The 23,294-nt window shown below is 42.5% G+C and overlaps 1 protein-coding gene across 2 annotated transcripts in view; it reads left to right on the top strand.

Annotated features, from left to right (window-relative positions):
- Positions 1 to 23,294, top strand: part of TMEM233 (transmembrane protein 233) — a 46,958-nt gene that overhangs the window by 11,369 nt on the left and 12,295 nt on the right. The window lies entirely within an intron of this gene.

Below are 23,294 nucleotides of genomic sequence, written 5' to 3'. Positions count from 1 at the left end.
AGCCTGGCAGAATTTCTCTCTAGTTTCATTTTAGTGATAGGCAAAAGGACAATTCTTCCCTTGTCCATGAAGATATTTGTGAAGAGCAACAGCCCAGAAGCCCAAGATGACAGGCCATCTTGAATGGATGAATGGTGATGATGAGGAAACATGCCTTATGATCTGAAAGTCTAGTCTTTGAATCCCCAGCACTACCTTTAGGCAAAGAAACTTAGGAACAAGCAAAATCAAAACAAATTCCAGAGCCCTCTGAAAACTCAAGCATTATTACTAAAAATGTTTACTGAATGCCCATATCCATCAAACTGGTTTGATGGAACTTGCTATCTAGGAGTCTGGAATCTAAGACAATATTGATCTGTGTAAAGTGAATTGTTACACCTGGACATTTAAGTATCTCGATTATGTTTAGGCATTGATGTTAAGTTTGCACAGGTATGAGTGTGTATGTGTGTGTGAAAGAGAAGAGGGAGGGAGGAACAGAGAGGCAGAGAGAGTGAAAGGGAGAAAGCCTTACTTACTTACTTACTTACTTAGCATTGGCCAAATATGTACCAGAGATAAAGGGATAGTGAAGATGAGGCTGGTTTTGAAAGAGGGAATAGATGTTTTAAAGAAAAGAAAACACATTCTAAAATTAGGATTTCAGTGTCGGTGATTCAGTAGATCAAAATACTGGCATAGTCACAAATAGCAATTAAAATGTTAAATACCAGAAATAAACATAGGAAATAAGCAAGACCTATACAAAGAAAGCTTCACCAAGAGGTTAAAATTTTAAAAAATTAAATGGAGAGGCATAACATTATATATTAGATGTTCATCTGAGCATTAGTGATGAAATGAATTATAAGGCGAGTTAATAAACATGAATCATGGTGCCTGGCTCAGAGTAATTGCTTAATTAATATTTGTCACTGTTGTGGTTTAAATGTGAAAAATTGAAGATGGAGATAAATAGTGATTCCAACAGAGGAGTGTGACTAAATTATAATACATTCATTTAAAACATAGAACATTTTATTAGAATCATGTTTGTGAAGAATTTTTATGATACAGGGGAATGTTGAAAGTCAAAGATGAAGTGGGGGAGACTATAAAGTAGTATGCACAATAAGATTATGCTCTCTTTATCAATTAGAAGTGTTCACACATCTACATGTGTAGTATGGCTGTGTCCCTTCACCTGAAACGACCACAACATTGTGTATCCCTATCTGTTCTCTGTGCTTAGTCACTCAGTTGTATCCAACTCTTTGCGACCCCATGGACTGTAGCCTGCCAGGCCCTTCTGTCCATGGGATTCTCCAGGCAGGAATACTGGAATGGATTGCTATCTCTTCTCCAAGGGATCTTCCCAACCCAGGTCTCCCGCATTGCAGATTCTTGACCATCTTTTTTTTTTTTAATTTTTATTTATTTTAATTGGAGGCTAATTACTTTACAGTATTGTAGTGGTTTTTGCCATACATTGACATGAATCAGCCATAGGTGTACATGTGTTCCCCATCCTGAACCCCCTCCCACCTCGCTTCCTCAGAGTCTTGACCATCTTGAGCCACCAGGGAATCTCTAATATTTGCAGGATACTTGGTAAATCTTTGTAACCTTTGGCTATTATAACTTCAGATTTTACTATAATAAGTTTTTACTCTTTTTCCAATTTTTCTATGATGTTTAGATCTTATGTCTAGTCTGAAATAAGGATTTTCCTAAAGATACTGCAAATCTTTAGCAAGAAGAGGGAAGGTGTGATAGTAAATAAGTGAATTCTTTTCCACCTTGAACGGTGGTTCTACTTATAAATCATTTGTTCTTATCAAGCTGAAACTGTCAACTCCATTGTTCACGTAAGACAAATTTTTTTTATTCTGATATGTTCTAGGCTTGAAAATCTCTAAGGATAGAGAAACCACAGCTTAGCACAGTTTCTGCCCAAAGGAAATGATTGGAAAATATCAGCAGTTTAGTTATTTTGGTTCTGAGTTTTACTGGGTTTTTTACCTAAGCAAAAGCTCGCCTCCACTAATGTAAGCCTACTTAAAAAAAATTTTTTGAGATCTAGTTGGCGTGTAATTTTGTGGAACTTTGAAGTGTACATTACTCTGATATGATACATTTCTGTATTGCAATATGATGCCATTGTAGCATTAGTCAACACCTCTATTAGGTCACATAATTTTCTTTTCTCATGGTGGGAATAATGAAGATCTGGTCTCTTAAATCTTAGATATTTAGAGTCTGGTGTTTCCACTACAATGTTGTCTATAATCTCTACGCTGTGATTAGGTCCCCAGGACTTGGCTGTCTACCAGTTGCAAGTTTGTACACTTGACGTCTCTCCTATTCCCCAACTCTAGCCCCTAGTAACCACCACTCTACGCTCTGTTTTTGTGACTTTGCCTGTTTAGATTCCACATGTAAGTGATATCACGAAGTATTTGTCTTTCTTTGCTTGACTTATCTCACTTAGCATAATGCCCTCAAGGTCCATCTGTAGTGTTGCAAATGGCAGGATCCCCTTCTTTCTCAGGCGAATACTGTTCCATTGTGTGTGTATATGTACCACAGCTTTCTTACCCATTCATCGATTGATGGTCTCTTAGGTTGCTTCCATATCTTGGCTTTTGTGACTAAAGTGAAAGTGAAGTCGCTCAGTGGTGTCCGACTCTTTGGACTGTAGCCTACCAGGCTCTTCGGTCCATGGGATTTTCCAAGCAATAGTACTGGAGCGGATTGCCATTTCCTTCTCCAGGGGATCTTCCTAACCCAGGGATTGAACCCGGGTCTCCCGCATTGTAGACAGACGCTTTACCATCTGAGCCACCAGGGAAGTCCTTTGGAGAAGCTTTTGTGACTAACGCTGCTATAAAGATGAGAGTGCAGATGTCTCTTCAGGATCCTGTTTTCATTCCCTTTGGATATATACCCACAAGTGGAATTGTTGTACCAGGTAGTAGTTCTTTTTCCTAGTATGCTGTGCTGTGTTGTGCTTAGTTGCTCAGTCGTGTCCGACTGCTGCCCCATGGACTGTAGCCCACCAGGCCCCGCTGTCCATGGGGATTCTCCAGGCAAAAGCACTGGAGTGGGTTGCCATGCCCTCCTCCAAGGGATCTTCCCAATCCAGGGGTCGGACCAGGGTCTCCTGCATTGTAGGCAAATTCTTTACCAGCTGAGCTACCAGGGTGATACAGAATGTTATAACATTTTTTTTATTTATTTGATAAATACTTTTGTTTATTCATTTTTAGGTGTGCTGGATTTCCATTGCTGCACGGGCTTTTCTTGTTGCGGCAAGCGGAGGCTACTGTCTGGTTGCAGTGTGCAGGCTTTCATAGTGGCAGCATCTCTTGTGGAGCACAGGCTCTAGGGCGCACAGGCTTCAGCAGCTGTGGCGCGCGGGTTCAGCAGTGGCAGTTTCCCGGCTCTCGAGCATAGGCTCAGTAGCTGTGGCACACGGGCTTAGTTGCTCCAAGGCATATGGGACCTTCCCGGACCAGGGATAGAGCCCATGTCTCCTGCATGAGCAGGGGGACTCTTCCCCACTGAGCCACCAGGAAAGCCCTCATGTAGTAGTTCTGTTTTTAATTTTTTTCGAGAACCTCCGTACTGGTTTCCATCGCTAAGTCCACCTGTTTGTTCTCTTACCCATGTAGTGAGGGCACCTGATGCTCCTGAGATGAGTCTTTCATGCTTTTGAAGAACATGTGATCTGTAATATTTTTCCACACTGTCTCTTCAGTAAGGATCTATCAAGAGAAGGAAATAGCAGACACCAGAGAGGATGGCTCTGTTAGGTCGTTAGAATAGGAAACAGGAGTCCAGAATGGCGGTGGCTAAAAGACAACGAAGGGAAAAGCCTGCGAAAATAGATCAAAGGAAGGTCCAAGGACCGGAGTGAGGACCTCAGTAGGAACAAACAGCACTCCTGGCCAGCCCAGTTTACATAGGGCAGGCCTGGGGGAGGAGAAAACATATAAAAAGAGGAGCCAAAGAGCCAGGGGTCTCTCTCTATCCCACCCGCACACACACTCGCTCGCGCTCTCTCCATGTCTTTTGGGTCGGCATGCCCTCAAGCCTCGAGGGTGTATTTTCCTTTTTTTTCTAAATAAAACTGATCTATCTGAGAACTATTAACATGGTCTGTCTGAGAGCTGTGACAGGCCAAGGGCTTTAACGTCCATCGCTTCAGATTTTTGTTGTGATGAGACAGAACCGAGGAGATTATACTCCCCTGACAGCTCCATCCCTCAGATATCCCACAAGCCCCCCAAAATCTCTTCCACATTTGTGTGTGATTGTGGCAAAGTCTAAGATCCATTATCAATGAGAATGGAAACAGGAGGTAGGAATGTGGCAAATAGATTATCTGCACGGCCAAAGACAGAGGCAGCCCGGGCCACCAGCCTTCTCCTCTGATTCTGGCTGTTCCTCGCCTCTGCCTTCCACAGCAGGAAGCCAGATGCATGGCAGTCAGCTCTGAAGTTCAAAGAGAAAAGCTGGGAGAAGATGAGGGAGGAGAGCTTCAAGTCAACACAAAGAAACATCACTTGAGTGTGTTTGGCACCCTCAGAGGAGGAGCCATAGGACCTGGGAAATTTTCAGCCACTGCTTCTCAAGGGTAGAACGCAGGGGTCAGGGATCCTCACAGTTCATTCAACAGTGTTTGTACACTTACTATGTGCCAGACACAGTGGTGACCAGGTAGATACATGCTAGCTTTATACAGCTGACGTTCTGGACATCTCTGAGCTAATAGGTTCTCAGCGAACACTGTTCTTGTCCTTGAGAATTCTGAACCAGTTAAGAAATAAGACACAGAAAACAGACAAGTTGTTTGGAGCATGTCACTTCAAATCCACAGTCAAAGGGGTCTACTCTGCCCCTAAATTGGACAGGTTATCCATTCTCCATGAGAACCACAGGACAACCACAGCCGTCCCTTGCTTGTCAGATGAGGCGGTTGAGGTCTCAGCTCTCTGGCAACTTAACGTATAATTCAGGGAAGACAGCCCATACCAAGTTAGCACATAAAGTCATTTCGGAGTGATAGACCCTGTGAAGAGAATAAATAGGGAAGTATGAGAGAGGAGGATTAGTGGGGGCAGGTGGTGAAGAGAATCTACTTTAGGAAGGGTGATGGGCAAAGGCTAAAAGGATGAAAACGAGCCAGTCATAGAAAGACCTGGACAGAGCCAGGAAGTGCAAAGGCCCTGGGGTGGAATAAGCTTTGTGTGTTCCAGGGATGTATGCTATAATATATATGTCATCCACTTAAAATGGATTTAACTCCCCCGGGAAGGAACCCCAGAATAGGCCACAAAATAGAAAGGTCAGGCTCTGTTAGCCAGTGGAATGTCACATGCGAGCTCTTAACAGACCATTGCTTTGCTTTGCTCTCACGCCACCCCATTCCCGGACTTAGCGTCAATTCTTGGTTTACTCTTCCTTCAGCCCTCATTGCAAACTAGAGCAGTTACTCAAAGCTAATTTTGTCCCTGAACTAAGATCTATTTTTGTCTGGATCCCAGTTTTCCTGGGCATAAATGACCTGTGCATTTAAATGGGGCTTACATTAATGTACAGTAACCCAGGTTTCTCTGGCTTTTTATCCCTCCCTGCTAAATCAACTCCGCAGAATTCCTCTCTCTATTTTTAGATGTTTCTCACATGAAAGTCTAATCTTCTGTTAACATGTGCAAGCCTGGCTTCTGCTTCCAGTGGACTCTAGGATAACTACCAGGCACCCCCATGCTGATTCTAAACCCCACCACCATCTCTTGCCAGATCCCACCAGTTTCTCTAAGCCCCGTCATCAATCCCCTAGAGCCCTCAATGCACAAAAGCTCTGTCACTAGGTCTTGTTTCTTTAAAAACAATGCAGTGTTCAACTTAGTGATTTTTAGTATATTCACAAGGTTATACAATCATCACCACTATTTAATTCCAATAAATTCTCACCACCCCTAGAAGAAATCACACACCTATTAGCAGTCACTCGCCAAACCCTTTTCCTCTCAGATCCTGGCAACCACTAATCTATTTTCTGAGTCTATGAGTTATTGTTGGCAACAGCTAATCTATTTTCAGAGTCTGTCAGTTTCTCTTGAGAAATCTGTGTGCAGGTCAGGGAGCAACAGTTACAACCAGACACAGAACAACAGACTGGTTCCAAATAGGAAAAGGAGTACGTCAGGGCTGTATAGTCACCCTGCTTATTTAACTTATATGCAGAGTACATCATGAGAAACACCGGGCTGGAATGAAGCACAAGCTGGAATCAAGCTTGCCAGGAGAAATATCAATAACCTCAGATATGCAGGTGACACCACCCTTATGGCAGAAAGTGAAGAGGAGCTAAAAAGCCTCTTGATGAAAGAGAAAGAGGAGAGTGAAGAAGTTGGCTTAAAGCTCAACATTCAGAAAACTAAGATCATGGCATCCAGCCCTATCACTTCATGGCAGATAGATGGAGAAATAGTGTCAGACTTTATTTTGGGGGGCTCAAAAATCACTGCAGATGGTGAGTGCAGCCATGAAATTAAAAGACGCTTACTCCTTGGAAGAAAAGTTATGACCAACCTAGACAGCATATTAAAAAGCAGAGACATTACTTTGCCAACAAAGGTCCGCCTAGACAAGGCTATGGTTTTTCCAGTAGTCATGTATGGATGTGAGAGTTGGACTGTGAAGAAAGCTGAGCGCTGAAGAATTGATGCTTTTGAACTGCGGTGTTCGAGAAGACTCTTGAGAGTCTCTTGGACAGCAAGGAGATCCAACCAGTTCATCCTAAAGGAGATCAGTCCTGAGTGTTCATTGGAAGGTCTGATGTTGAGGCTGAAACTCCAATACTTTGGCCACCTGATGAAAAGAGCTGACTCATTTGAAAAGACCCTGATGCTGGGAAAGATTAAGGGCAGGAGGAGAAGGGGATGACAGAGGATGAGATGGTTTGATAGCGTCACCGACTCGATGGACATGAGTTTGGGTAAACTCTGGGAGTTGGTGATGGACAGGAAGGCCTGTCGTGCTGCAGTCCATGGGGTAGCAAAGAGTCAGACACAGCTGAACAACTGAACTGATGAGTTACTGTGGTTATTTCACATAAATGGAATCATACAATTGGTGATCTTTCATGTTTGGCTTTGTCAGGGAGGGGAAATTCTCCCCCTCTATCCTGCTTGAGTTCTTGTGGCTCGCCTAGTAATAAAACTGACACAAATTAAAAAGAGACAAACAACTTTTAATTTGTGTGCACAGAGGTCTTTAGAAGGGGAACCAAAGAAGTGGCCAAAGCAGACAGCTTTTATATCAGACAAACAGTAAATTTGTGAGAATCCAACAGGACAAAGAAACCGTAGTTTTGGGTGCTTAGTTAGTGAAGAATCTGAACAGGATTTTGGCCTGGGTGGTAAATTTTAAAAGTAACAAGGTTTGTTTATACAAGCTTCTCAGCCTGAATTCCCTGTATCTGTCAATAAGGGGTCTTTCTACCTCCAAATGGAGAGCCTGCACCTTTCAGGTGAGAGATTTATTTCCTGCTTCCAGGGAGACAGACAGGAAGGTTAAAGGGTCCCTCTTGCATTGAGCATTGCTTTAGTAACTGTAATTCAAAAATAAGCATTATGCCATTAAAGCATGTTTTAGGGTGACCTGCCCTGGGCCCCAGCAGCTTCTTTCACTTAGTGCAATGTTTTTAAGGTTCATCCACATTGTAGCTTATGTCAGCACTTCCTTCTTTTTAATACTGAATAATATTCTGTTGTATGAATATACCACATTTTGGCTTTTAATTCACTTTGTTGTTGAACATTTGGGTTGATTCCGTTTTGGAGGCTATTGTGAATAATGCTGCTATGAATATGCATGTACAGCTTTTATGTGAACATATGCTTTCCATTTTCTTGGGCATATACCTGAGAGTGGAATTGCTGGGTTGTATAGTAATTCTGTTTGACTTTTTAAGAATCTGCCAGCCTGTTTCTAAAGCCACGGCATCACTTTCCTTTCCCACCAGCAGTGTCTGAAGGTTCCAGTGTCTCTGCATCCTCAGTAATACTTGCCACTGCCTGTCTTCACCGTTCTGGCCATCCTAGTAGGTATCTTGTTGTGATTTCAGATTTGCAGATTCATTTCCCTAAAGACTAATGAGACTGAGCGTCTTTTCTTATGCTTATTGGCTGTTAGTATATCTTATTTGGAGAACTGTTTATTCACATTCTTTGCCCATTTTTAATTGTCTTTTTATTGCTGAGTTGTAAGAGTTCTTGGTGTATTTTGCATATGAGTCCCTTATCAGATCTCTAACTTGCAAATATTTTCTCCTCTTTGGTGGGTAGTCTGGGCCTTGCTTCTTTTGCTTGCTTTGCGAACCTTGTTGCAAGGAACTAACTGTGTGTTCCAAAGTTTTTAGGAAAACCCTTTGGGTTTTTTTTGCTTGTAGCCTCTCTTTCCTTTAGTTTGCCATTTGAACCCTAGGCTGGCAGTGGGTTTCAAAGGCAGACGCTGAGTAGGTCCAGACTCTGCACTCAACTCCTGGATTCTAATGTTGGCTCCATTCCTTTACCTAACTTCTCTGGGCCTAGGTTTCCCCACCTCTCCAACAGGGATGTTAATGCAGACCTCTCTACCTTGTTCTCAGAATTGCATGAGATAATACTGTGCCCTTTTATACTCATCTCAATAAAGCCCCACCAGCAACCTGGGTTGTAGGTACTAACATCCCCATTTTACAAAGGAGGAAAACAGATTCAGATTCATCCCTCCAAAGCTTTTTTCTCACTTTGGGTTCATGGCATCCCACTCCCGTATTCTTGCCTAGAGAATTTCATGGACAGAGGAGCCTGGTGGGCTATGGTCCATGGAATCACAAAGAGTCGAACAAGACTGAGTGACTAACACATACTTAGTTTAGTTCAGTCGCTCAGTCGTGTCCAGCTCCCTGCAACCCCGTGAACTGCAGCACGACAGGCCTCCCTGTCCATCACCAACTCCTGGAGTTTACTCATACTCATGTCCGTTGAGTCGGTGATGCCATCCAACCATCTCATCCTCTGTCATCCCCTTCTCCTCCTGCCCTTAATCTTTCCCAGCATCAGGGTCTTTTCAAATGAGTCAGCTCTTTGCATCAGGTGGCCAAAGTATTGGAGTTTCAGCTTCAACATCAGTCCTTCCAATGAACACTCAGGACTGACCTCCTTTAGGATGGACTGGTTGGATCTCCTTGCAGTCCAAGGGACTCTCAAGAGTCTTCTCCAACACCACAGTTCAAAAGCATGAATTCTTCAGCACTCAGCTTTCTTTATAGTCCAACTCTCACATCCATACATGACTACTGGAAAAACCATAGCCTTGTCTAGACGGACCTTTGTTGGCAAAGTAATGTCTCTGCTTTTTAATATGCTGTCCAGGTTGGTCATAAGTTTCCTTCCAAGGAGTCTTTTACTCATTTACTTACTGCCATATTGAATATCCATCTATCTGTTGTATAACATCTGTAATGAAATCGGGCTGAGCACAGTTCACATACACACAAATACTGGGAGGGTGGGTTCCATTTAAGTGAAGAATTGTCAGTGACTCTGACTTACGAAGTAAAGGCTAGAGGACTAACATTCCTTCACAGGTGTGGACCTCAAGCTGAAAATTCCTTCTTCTGGTCATTCAGACAGCAAACCCGTGTCTGCCATTCTAGGGCAGAAGCCCACCCTTCAGAACTCTGACATGGAAAGTGAGATGACTCAGTTTACCCTTTGTTCTGCCAGCACCAAAATAACAGGTTGCCTTGGTTGGTCAGAAAATTATGCTGGTCGATGTTTTGTTTTGGTGTCTGTTTTGCTTTGCTGGTGAAGTTGTTTGGTTTTCTGACCCCATCAAAGGGAATTAAAGGAGTACTAAGCGTCCTCCATTAGGCACTTGAAATGGAGTGGTGAGTAAAGAGGGACATGATGTCTGCCCTCATGGAGCTCACGGTTAAAAATACTCGACACGTCCATAAGCAACAGAGTGAGTAACCCTGAGCCACACCGAGAACGGTGTGCTAATAAGAAAAGAATTCACTGTGATGTTAGGAACTGCAATTCAGGAGACACAGATTCAGACGAAACCGGAAGAGTGTTCCAGGGAAGAGAAAGACTCAGGGGCTTGTAAAGGCAAAAGCAGCAAGGTTGTTAAGTGGTCTGGCAGGAGTTACGATTGATTCTGACACAGAGAAGGAAATATCTTTTCCAGAAAGGATGGACTGACATGAATTATTTTAGGGTAAGGGCCTGATGAGTATCTAGAGTTTCTGGAACAGCAGGGAGATGAAGAAAATGAGCCATTAAATACACTTTGGTAGGGTTCCCATTCCCTTGCCCAACTTTTCTCCTTCATGATTTTGCCCAGCAGTAAGAAAAAAAAAGACATCAGTAAAAATCAAAAGTGCTGCCGTTAAGTCCCCTTCTTCCTTGGTACGACATAGAAGGTACCTTTCTGTTACCTGGGCCTTAGCTGTCACGCTGATGCCTTAGTGGGAAGTTGCTCTTCTGGAAAGCTCCTGATGTCTGATAGTGGTCTGTGATCAGAGGGCATAAATCATGTGTGGGGGATGGGACCAGAAGCCCCTGAGTGGGCCCCGCCACCCATCATTGACACCCCTTGCCTTCCAAGGGATAGACTTTGTGGCCTTCCCTGGCCTTCAAGGTCTGGCCCTGGACAAGGTTCTCCAAAAGCCCTCCTCCCTGTTCACCCCCCCCCCCACCCTACCCCCTGCCACCTTTCCTGGCCCGCATCCTCGTCTAGGTCATTTCCTCTGCTTGGAACCCTCTCCTCTGTCCGTCTCATGTGGCCAGTGACTTCTCATTCTTCCTGTCTCAGCTTACATGTCAACTTCCTTAGGGCAGCCTTCTCAGGTCACCCCATCCTAAGTAAGTCCCCTGACCTAGGTTCTGACTCAGCCCTGGTCTGTTTCCTTCAGCGCTACAGAAAAGGATGATCAAAATGGAGTTGGTATTGCTAAGAAAGCTCTCGAAAATGAAGCCAGGGGAGCCACTGAGGAAGTGTGACTTCTGCATGTCTCAGCCTGGATGGAATCTAAACTTTGACCACTTATTGTGAAGTTGCAATTATATGGTGCCCAGAAGGTGATTAGGTCAGGGCCTGGCATAGTATAGGCATTCCATAAATATTCACTTTTATTTTAGCTATTTAGTTTAATAAAATTAACTATTTTATTTATATTAACTAATTTATTTTAGCATTATAGTTCATTCTTACAACTATAGTTAGTTATAATAACTATATTATTTTATAAATATATAAATGATAAAATATAAATATATAAATAACTATATATTATTATTATAACATAGTCTGTGGCTTCACCTCCAACCTTATCTCATATTCCCCTTCTTCTCTCCCCTCCTCCACTTTTCATGCCTACATTTCAGTCACATTGAATTGTCTTTAGTACCTTGAGCAGAAAAATTATTTCCCGCTCACATTTGCTGTTTTCTCTGCTGGCATCTTCTTCCCCCTGTTTGCAGGCCTGGCTCCTTCTCAGGTCTTCAGGTCTTGACACCTGCCACAACTTGAGGGGAGCTTCCTCCCACCGTCCCATTTTTCTTGCCTTGGTAATATTCTCTATTCTTGTTTACTTGCATGTTTTGTTGCTGTTCAGTCACTTAGTCGTGCCTGACTCTCTGTGACCCCTGGATTGCCACACACCAGGCTTCCCTGTCCTTCGTTATCTCCCAGAGTTTGCTCAAACTCATGTCCATTGAGTCGATGATGCCATCCACCCATCTCATCCTCTTTCACCCGCTTCTCCTCCTGCCCTCCATCTTTCCCAGCATCAGGGTCTTTTCCAGTGTGTCAGCTCTTCACATCAGGTAGCCAGTGTATTGGAGCTTCACATCAGTCCTTCCAATGAATATTCAGGATTGATTTCCTTTAGGATTAACTGGTTTGATCTCCTTGCTGTCCAAGGGACTCTCAAGAGTCTTCGCCAGCACCACAGTTGTAAAGCATCAGCTCTTTGGTGCTCAGCCTTCTTTATGGTCCAACTCTCACATCCATACATGACCACTGGAAAAACTGTAACTTAGACTATACAGACCTTTGTTGGCAGGATGAGTTCTCTACTTTTTAATACATTTTATAAGTTTATCAGAGCTTTTCTTTCAAGGAACAAGCATCTTTTAATTTCATGGCTGCAGTCATCATCCACAGTGATTTTGGAGCCCAAGAAAATTACATGTTTAAGTGTTTTACTTTCAGTGTTTACCAAAATGTAAGCTCCATGTGGGCAGGAAACAGTGCCTGGCACATAGTTGATGCTTAATAACTAGTTTTGAGTGAGTGAATGGCTGGATGAATGAATGAATGGCCGTCCATCCAGGACAGTGGTTCTCAACTTTTTTCAGAATGACCTGAGAAGCTTTTCAAAAAATACCGATGCTGGAGTCTCATCCCCAGAGATCCTAATTCATTTGATCTGGGGTGGGGCTTGGGCACAGGAATTTTCATGGGCATTTTGGGGACATAGGTGATTCTAAGGTATGGCCACCAGTATAAAGAATGTTAAACATGTCCATTTAGAGAGTTTCATCTCAGATCTTCACCTGACAGCCACCCCTTAGGTGATGCTGTCTCATCCAGTATCATGTGGGATACAAGAGCTCTGCTCTAAAGACCAGAGGGAATGGACAAAGTGCTCTCCATATTTTCCTGGCTCAGGACAAGAGATCAACTTTATCATTGATATAAAGTGTCACAAAGTCCCAGAACATTGCACCCATTGATGTTCAATGCCAGTTATTAAAATTTGCGGAATTTTTCTGGATGTCTCCTTCTTGGAAATGTGGCTTCCAGCAAGTACCTGTGCCTTCTGACAGATGGCCAGGAGGCTTGGCTGCATGCCTTCACGGCATAGTCATGCTGGTCCCTGCTGCAGCCTTCTTGTGGTTGGACATAGAGACAATCATCCTCATTTCTGGCTCCCAAACAGCTTTCCTGCCAGAGTATTTGCATATCATGTGTCCATCCAGGGAAGGGACATATAAACAAGCTTGAAATTACCAGATGCAGTGAGCGTGACGTCACTAGTATTTACTACAAGGGAAAGGAACTTGGCCACTTTTCTGTTCCCAAGCGTGACCTTTGCTGGTTCAAGGCAGCTGACCAAGACCTGAAAGCTCTTTTTAGGTTTTGTAATGACTGTTAACATTTGCCAGCATAAGCCCAGCCTCACAGAAAAGGGAAGAACCACCGCTGGGGACTCTTGAGGCCTTATAAAATATTTGAGGACAACCATTTTTTCTACATGCTGACAAATACTAATTTGACTTACAATGGAAGATAAGAGCTGGAAAGAATCTAAAGGTCTTTCTTTTTAACCTACTTTGCATGGTGAACGGAGACAGCAAATTGCTATTTAGCACCTTAAGGTAAAGGTACTTGGTTTATGAAATTATGAAGAAGTGTCACAACTTGGAAGTGAACTCTGGGCAATATCCAAATGCCACAAATCTCAATTAAAGGACAAAAGACTTGGACATGAGAAAGGGTGTGACTTACAAAGGGTAACATGAGAGAATATCTTTTTTAAATTGAAATATAGTTGATTTAAAATGTTATGTTAATTTCTGCTGTTCAGCACAGTGACTCAGTTATATATATTTATATATATGTACATTCTTTTAAAATATTCTTTTCCATATGGCTTATCATAGGATATTGAATATAGTTCTCTTTGCAGTAGGACCTTGCTGTTTATCCATTTTGTATATAAAAGTTTACATGTGCTAACCCTAAACTCCCACCCCATCCCTCCCCCAATCACCACCTCCTTGGCAACCTGTTCTCTTTGTCCGTGAGTCTTTGTTTCATCAGTCAGTTCAGTTCAGTCACTCAGTCTTGGCCGACTCTTTGCGACCCCATAAATCACAGCACGCCAGGCCTCCTTGTCCATCACCAACTCCCGGAGTTCACTCAAACTGATCTCTCTAGTCTTTCCCATTCTGTTGTCTTCCTCTGTTTCTTTGCATTGATTGCTGAGGAAGGCTTTCTTATCTCTTCTTGGTATTCTTTGGAACTCTGCATTCAGATGCTTATATCTTTCCTTTTCTCCTTTGCTTTTTGCTTCTCTTCTTTTCAGAGCTATTTGCAAGGCCTCCCCAGACAGCCATTTTGCTTTTTTGCATTTCTTTTCCATGGGGATGGTCTTGATTCCTGTCTCCTGTACAATGTCACGAACCTCAGTCCATAGTTCATCAGGCACTCTATCTATCAGATCTAGTCTCTTAAATCTATTTCTCGCTTCCACTGTATAATCATAAGAGATTTGATTTAGGTCATACCTGAATGGTCTAGTGGTTTTCCCCACTTTCTTCCATTTAAGTCTGAATTTGGCAATGAGGAGCTCATGATCTGAGCCACAGTCAGCTCCTGGAGAGGTTCATTTGTGTCATATTTCAGATTCCATGTATAAGTGGTTTACTTGTTATGACTTACTGCACTTAGTATGATAGTCCTAGTTGTACTCTTGTTATTGCAGATGGCATTAGTTTGTTCTATTTATGGCTGAGTAGTATTCCATTGTATATAAATGTGCTGCATCTTTATCCATTCATCTGTTGAGGGACATTCAGGTTGTTTCCATGTCTTGGCGATTGTAGCTAGTGCTGCTATGAACATAGGGGTGCATGTATCTTTTTGCAATTGCAGTTTTGTCCGGATATATGCCCAGGAGTGGGATTGCTAGATGGTATGGCAATTCCATTTATTGTTTTCTGAGGAACGTCCATATTGTTTTCCATAGTGGCTCCACCAACTTACCTTTCCACCAGCCTGTAGGAAGGTTCCCTTTTCTCTATACCCTCCATGAAAGAATTTCTTTGTGGCAATAGTCACTCCAATCTGCAGGCGACAAAATTTCATAGAGCTGTACACATACCCAAAAAACAAAACAACAACAACAAAAAAGAGTGCATGTGAAAACTGGTAAAATCTGAATAAGGTCTATAACTGAGTTAATAATATCAATCAACGTCAATTTCCTGGTTTTGACCAAGTACTGTGGTTACTTACGATCTCATCATTAGCCAAAGCTTGGTGAAAGGTAAAAGGGAACTCTTAGTACTATGTTTGTAACTTTTTGTGAACCGTAAACTATATCAAAATAAAATTTATAATTTAGGGGGAAAAGACAATGAGCCAGGAGAACCTGGGAGAGAATTTTGCAACATACATAACAGATTAATGTATATTATTTTCTGTGCTATTCTTAGAGTTGCCACATGTGACTATTGAGTATTGGAAATAGCACCACAGATTTTAATGATAAAAGTTTGGACATGTTGGGTTAAATAAAACATATATTATTAAAGTTAATTTTACCTCTTTAATGTGGGTACTAGAAAAAAATTTTTATTTTACTGCACTGGGTCTTTGTTGCTGGATGCAGGCTTTCTCCAGTTGTGGAGAGTGGGGGCAACTCCAGTTGCAGAGCATGGGCTATAAAACACTCGGGCTTCAGCATTTGCAGCACATGGACCCTGTAGTTGCAGCTCACAGACTCCAGTACATGGGCTTAGTTACCTTGCAGCATGTGGAATCTTCCCATATCAGGGATCGAACCCATATCCCCTGCATTGACAGGTGGATTCTTTATCAGTGCACCACCAGGGATGGCCAGAAAATTTTGAATTAGGTATGTGGTCCCCATTATATTTCTGTTGCATGGTGCTGACCTATAATATGTAAAAAGTTTCTGCAAATGTATAATTATTAGACAAATTAATAAACAACTAGATAAAAAAATATAAGTATAAAACTCATTAAGAAGAAATATATTTGGGACTTCCTTGGTGGCTCAGTGGTAAAGAATCCACCTGCCAGTGCAGGAGACACGGGTTCGATCCCTGATCTGGGAAGATGTCACATGCCACAGAATGACTGAGCTTGGGTGCCACAACTATTGAGCCTGTGCTCTAGATCCCAGGAGCTGCAACTCCTGAGCCCACACACTGCGACTACGGAAACCTGTGTGCCCTGGAGCCCATGCTCCACCAAAAGAGAAGTCTTCACAGTGAGAAGCCATGCACCGCAACGAAGAGTGGCCTGCGCGCAGCACAGCTGGAGGAAAGCCTGTGCAGCAGCAAGACCCAGCACAGTCAAAATACGTAAATAAAGGTATTAAAGAAGAAATACCCTTGACAGACATTTGTCCGTACATATGTTGGTTAATTCAACATGTATTTATTGATCTCCAGGCACTGTATTAGTCACTTGGGAAAGTTTTAAATAAACTGAGAAGGCCTCTCTCAGAAGGTGATGTTTGAGTGGAAATCTGAACATGACTCAGTTTCATCATTAACAAAGAAATGTGATTTTGAGATTCTTGTTCGCCTGTTAAAACAGCAAAAATAGATTAATAACATACAATGTTGGCAAGGTTGTGGAGGAAAGGACACATAAATACTGTTAGTGGGAATGTAAATTTTGTACAGTTTTTCTGCAATGCAATTTTACTCTATCTCCAAATATAAATATACCTTTTGACTCTGTAATCCCATTCCTAGGAATCCATCCCAAGAAGACACTCAAATGTGTACAAAAATATATGAATGAGGGTGTCTGTTGCAGTGTATTATGTAATTGCCACAAACTTTAAATAGCTGAAATGTTAGTGAGGTGTGACCATTTAAGTGACTAGTACAAAGACATTAAAAAGAGTGAGACAACTATACTTGGAACTTTTCTGTAAGTTTGAAGTTGTTTGAAAACAGAAAGTTACCTACCAAAAGTGAATCATGACAAATTAAGGTTTTTCCCCAAGAATCAAGGACAGTGCAACATTAGGGAGTTTATCAACGTACTTTAAATCATGAGTGGAGAAAGAAAACAGCAGTGAGACAGACCCAGAAGCATGAGCTTGGAAAGCCACCCCCACCCTATAACAAGTGGCAAAAAGCAAGTTACAGAACACAAATAGTATGCTGCTACTCACATTTTTAACTAAGAGGAAAAGAAAAGCCCTCAGAGAGAGAATCAAACTAGCAATGTATCTTCAGGCAAATTATTTTAACTTCTCTGTGACTCAGTTTTCCCATCAGCAAAATGGAAACAAAGCATCTGCCTCACAGGGCTGTTATGAAGACTGATGAAATAATCCTTGACAAGTGTCTGGCCCATAACAAATACTCAGTATCTATTATCTATTATCATTATGATTTTTATCAAAGAAAAACTCAGAGGCCAAAACAATTAGAAAAGAAAAAATTTTACTTGAAATACAAGGAAGTCCAGCCTCAGAATGACCAGCCAGCCAAATACAAACCACAGTATTTAAAGGAAATGAATACAGAATTTCAAAGATTACCAGGTTTTCTGTTAATCTGTTCCTGATTTAAAAAAAAAAAAAAACAACAAAGCAAAACAGTATCCTTCTCAAAAGATTACGTATCCACTGAGGAAGGGACCTGTGTTTAGGTATCCATGTCACAAAAGGCAAAGATGAAATTGTTTTTGCAAAGCCTAATGGGAAATACTCAAAGGTTTCAATATTGGAAGGATGCAGGCTAAACAGACTAACCTGTTGTTCCTGGTTTATCTCAGTATACAAATTGCTATTTCTCATGAACTGTGGTACGTGATGTGCTTAGTCATAACGAAACGAGGAGAAAGTGTCAGTTTTCCTTTCATATTATTCATGGGGGAAAAAAATCTAGAAGCGAATGTGCTACCCTGTTATCTTTGGGAAATAAAAATGAGAAGAGCTTTCTGCCTACAGTGTACGTTTCTATAGCATTCAAATACATGTTCACGAATTGCTTTCAGAATCGGTGAAGGGACTAAGACGATCGTGTAAATTTAAGTATCAGAGTCATCCCTTGTTTCTTCATAGTTCTTCCACAGCAGATGGAATAGTTTACTTTTTAAGCCCTTCAGAGAAAGATTTATAAACCATGCATTTTCTCTAAAACCCACTTCTACCGCTTCAATCTGTAGCATCTGCCAACAGACCTGTATTAATACGCAGTGCCAGTTGGGAGAGAAAAGAACTCCAGCCAATGAACTGAGGAGGGGGGGATTAATCCCTTCCTGCTCTATTGTGGGATGATGACCCTGAAGCCAGAGCCCCTCACCAATGAAGTCCTTTAAAGTGAAATATGAGAGTTCTAAATTATCCCACCTTCATCCCTTCCCCCATATCCTTACGTTTACCCAGCAGATTTACCCATGGGAAGCCCCTTCTCCAAGAACCAGAGGAAGAAAGGGATTCATAAGAGGACTCTTGAGAAGAAAAGAGTCTACAACTAATATTGAAAGAGGCTTTTCACCTGTTTTTCAAGCTAACCTTGGATCCATTCCTGGGATGACTCAACATCTCCTTTATAAGCTCCAGAGGGATGGTGAATAGCAAAGAAAAGGGTTACATACAAGATGCCAGACTGCTAGCAGGTGATGAAGGTTGGACAGGGTTCGCCCATGTCTTGCACCCCCATGGCCCTCAGCCAGGTCACCAGCGTGGCTCTGCTGATGTGCAGCAGACAAGGGGCCTGGGTAGCCCCCATCTCCCCTGCGCTCATGGGCAATGCACAGATGCAGATGAGCCCTTCAGCATGGCACACACTGGCTGCTCTTCCCGCTGCTGTTGTCGCTGCTGCTGAGAAGACGAAACCGCGTTTTCATCCAGACAGCCAGGGGTTGACAATGTTTGGGGAGAGATTGGCAAGGAGTGTCTCATGGTTTTCTTTGTTTTATTTTTCCTGGTTACAGCAGTGCAAGTATATCGCCATGACTAATCTCAGAACTGGGTTTTTGAAGGTAGCATGATAGAATAATGATCAATTTAGGAGAGTCTGAATCTATATAATCAAACTGATTATGAACTCACAGTTCAGGATTTTAGGATTCTATGCCGTGACTTTACTTGTGAAGCCTCTAAAACAACGTTTCCCAAACTTGGAATTCTCTACTCCCCAGGAGTAGAGATTGATCGCCTATAATTCTCATAGGTAGCCCAGAAGATTCTGTTTCACCCCAAGGACCTCAGCTTTAGAAGAAGAATAAAACAGGCAGTGGCAATTCATAGTAAAAGCTAATTTATTGAGCATAAATTATGTTCTGGACCAATGCTAACCACTTTGCATGCATCAACTCATTGGCCCCTCCAATATGAAGGAGGTGTTATTACTGTTGTCCCCAATTTACAGATGAGGAATCTGAGGCTTCAGTTCAGTTCAGTCGCTCAGTCGTGTCCGACTCTTTGCAACCCCATGAATCGCAGCACGCCAGGCCTCCCTGTCCATCACCATCTCCCAGAGTTCACTCAGACTCATGTCCATGGAGTCCGTGATGCCATCCAGCTATCTCACCCTTGGTCGTCCCCTTCTCCTCCCACCCCCAATCCCTCCCAGCATCAGAGTCTTTTCCAATGAGTCAACTCTTTGCATGAGGTGGCCAAAGTACTGGAGCTTCAGCTTTAGCATCATTCCTTCCAAAGAACACCCAGGGCTGATCTCCTTTAGGATGGACTGGTTGGATCTCCTTGCAGTCCAAGGGACTCTCAAGAGTCTTCTCCAACACCACAGTTCAAAAGCATCAATTCTTTGGTGCTCAGCCTTCTTCACAGTCCAACTCTCACATCCATACATGACCACAGGAAAAACCGTAGCCTTGACTAGACGGACCTTAGTCGGCAAAGTAATGTCTCTGCTTTAGAATATGCTATCTAGGTTGGTCATAACTTTTCTTCCAAGGAGTAAGCGTCTTTTAATTTCCTGGCTGCAGTCACCATCCGCAGTGATTTGGGAGCCCCCCAAAATAAAGTCTGACACTGTTCCCACTGTTTCCCCATCTATTTCCCATGAAGTGATGGGACCGGATGCCATGATCTTCATTTTCTGAATGTTGAGCTTTAAGCCAACTTTTTCACTCTCCTCTTTCACTTTCATCAAGAGGCTTTTGAGTTCCTCTTCACTTTCTGCCATAAGGGTGGTGTCATCTGCATATCTGAGGTGATTGATATTTCTCCCGGCAGTCTTGATTCCATTTTGTGTTTCTTCCAGTCCAGCGTTTCTCATGATGTTCTGCATATAAGTTAAATAAGCAGGGTGACAATATATAGCCTTGACGTACTCCGTTTCCTATTTGGAACCAGTCTGTTGTTCCATGTCCAGTTCTAACTGTTGCTTCCTGACCTGCATACAGATTTCTCAAGAGGCAGGTCAGGTGGTCTGGTATTCCCATCTCTTTCAGAATTTTCCACAGTTTCTTGTGATCCACACAGTCAAAGGCTTTGGCATAGTCAATAAAGCAGAAATAGATGTTTTTCTGGAACTCTCTTGCTTTTTCCATGATCCAGTGGATGTTGGCAATTTGATCTCTGGTTCCTCTGCCTTTTCTAAAACCAGCTTGAACATCAGGGAGTTCACGGTTCACGTATTGCTGAAGTCTGGCTTGGAGAATTTTCAGCATTACTTCACTAGCATATGAGATGAGTGCAATTGTGCAGCAGTTTGAGCATTCTTTTGCATTGCCTTTCTTTGGGATTGGAATGAAAACTGACCTTTTCCAGTCCTGTGGCCACTGCTGAGTTTTCCAAATTTGCTGGCATATTGAGTGCAGCACTTTCACAGCATCATCTTTCAGGATTTGAAATAACTCAACTGGAATGCCATCACCTGCACTAGCTTTGTTTGTAGTGATGCTTTCTAAGGCCCACTTGACTTCACATTCCAAGATGTCTGGCTCTAGATTAGTGGTCACATCATCATGATTATCTGGGTCGTGAAGATCTTTTTCGTATAGTTCTTCTGTGTATTCTTGCCACCTCTTCTTAATATCTCCTGCTTCTCTCAGGTCCAGGCCAATTCTGTCCTTTTTCGAGCCCGTCTTTGCATAAAATGTTCCCTTGGTATCTCTAATTTTCTTGAAGAGATCTCTAGTCTTTCCCATTCTGTTGTTTTCCTCTATTTCTTTGCATTGATTGCTGAAGAAGGCTTTCTTATCTCTTCTTGCTATTCTTTGGAACTCTGTATTCAGATGCTTATATCTTTCCTTTTCTCCTTTGCTTTTTGCCTCTCTTCTTTTCACAGCTATTTGTAAGGCCTCCCCAGACAGCCATTTTGCTTTTTTGCATTTCTTTTCCATGGGGATGGTCTTGATCCCTGTCTCCTGTACATTGTCACGAACCTCATTCCATAGTTCATCAGGCACTCTATCTATCAGATCTAGTCCCTTAAATCTATTTCTCACTTCCACTGTATAATCATAAGGGATTTGATTTAGGTCATACCTAAAGTTTTCCCTATTTTCTTCAATTTGAGTCTGAATTTGGTAATAAGGAGTTCATGATCTGAGCCACAGTCAGAAAGCTTGATAGCTTGCTGTAATTCTCACAACTGATAAGACATGAAATCTAAACTCAGATCTCTCTGCATTTTAGAGCCCATGCTCCATGACACATTTTCTTGGGTTAAATCTGAAGATGGTGAACGTCTTGACCTTGCACGATGTTAAAGATAGTTGTCTAGACCAAAGGTTTTTGACCTTGAGAAGGTTTTTTAAAAAATACTCTGGCAGCAACCCAAGTATCCATCAATGAATGAGTGGGTAAACAAAATGTGGCCTATCCATAAAATGAAATATTATTCAGCCTCGAAAAGGAAAGAAGCTCTGACACGTGCTACAACATAGGTGAACCTCGAGGACACTATGCTCACTGAGAGGAGCCAGTCATAGAAGACAACCATTGTGTGAGCCAACTCACATGAAATCCCCAGAGCAGTCAGATCCATAGGGGCAGGACATAGAATGGTGATTGCCCGGGGCTGGGGATGGGGAGGAGAGGTGGGAATAATGAGGGGTGAGTGTTTAATGAAAACAGAGTTTCAGTTTGAGATGATTAATGACGGTGATATTTGCACGACGTGAGTGTACTTAGTGCCATTGAATTGTATACTCAACAGTGGTGAATTTCATGTCAGGCACATTTTACCACAATTTCTACTTTAAAAAACTGGTGTCTGGCTCCTACACCAGTTAAATTGAAGTCTCTCCAGAAAAGGGCCGAGCCTTTGGCGTTGATTTTTAATACTATCCAAGTGTTTCTGATGGGCACACAGGGTTAAGAACACCGGAATTCAGATTGCAGGGTTCTGGAGTTCTCCCTGCTGTCAGCCCCTGGCATCGTTTCAAGCTCTCAGTCTCCCATTCACACAAGAGGCCCAAATAGCAAGACTCGCTGGGGAGACAAGTCTCCCAGCCCGTTGCTGACTAAGATGGCCCAGATCCAAGAATTAATGGAAGGTTCCGGAAGCAGAAAGCTCTGTGGTTTACTGGGAGTTTCTCTGGCTTGTAATTGTCTGCATAAGCCTCATTCCCCTTCATAGTCCATGAAGAAGAGTGATTATTACTGGAGTGCTGTGCTTTCAGAGTCAAGAATAGAGGTTCCCACGGAAACCTGCAATTCATGGCATGGATCGAATCATTCTGTCCCTAACTTACAAATGCAGATTTCCAGTCTTCTTTGGGCTTCAGCGCAGCTTTTGGGGAAGTCTCAGCAGTGGGAGTTATGATAAAGAGGGCTTATAATAAGAGAGAAGGATAGCATCTGACCTTCAGCTCAGCAGCAAGGACTCTCTGAGCACCTCTCCTTTGCCTGGGGTTCCAGGATGCCATCAGTGAACTCGTATTCTGTAGGAAAACTGATGTGTTCATCACCCATTCAGCCAATACAGATTTCTTGAGTTCCTACAATAGACCAGACATCTCTCCAAAAGGCACAGAAGATTCTGTGCCTCTGCACAAGGATACCGTCTTGAGCCTAGTGATACCCTGCACCATGGAGATGTCTGGAGAAACTCAGAGGAGAGAGCAGGATGGCTGGGAAATTGGGAAGTGGCAGCTGCTACTTAACAATCAGTACAGAAGTTTCCCAGTATTCTAACAGCTGGGGAAGCTGTATGAGTAGATGCCAGGTGAATGACAGTTTCGTTTCAGCAAAAGAGTGAACAGGTCAGCCAGGGTCCCTGACCTTCTAGCATAAAGAGCAGACAATCTTTTTCTGTCATAGACCAAATAATATTTTAGGATTTGTAAGCAATATGCTGTCTGTCCCAGCTACTCATTTCTATTGTTATAAAAGCAGCTATAGACAGTAGTAAACAAATGATTGTGACTGTGTTCCCTACAAACTTTGTTTACAAAAATAACAGGCTGCATTTGGCCTGTGGGCCATAACTTGCAGACCCCTGTTCTAATGGATGAGACAGATGTATCCATTCATCCTTTCAGCATACAAATAT

Source organism: Ovis canadensis, chromosome 17, assembly GCF_042477335.2.
Source record: "Ovis canadensis isolate MfBH-ARS-UI-01 breed Bighorn chromosome 17, ARS-UI_OviCan_v2, whole genome shotgun sequence".
NCBI lineage: Eukaryota > Metazoa > Chordata > Mammalia > Artiodactyla > Bovidae > Ovis > Ovis canadensis.
This window is presented reverse-complemented; position numbering and strand designations above follow the sequence as displayed.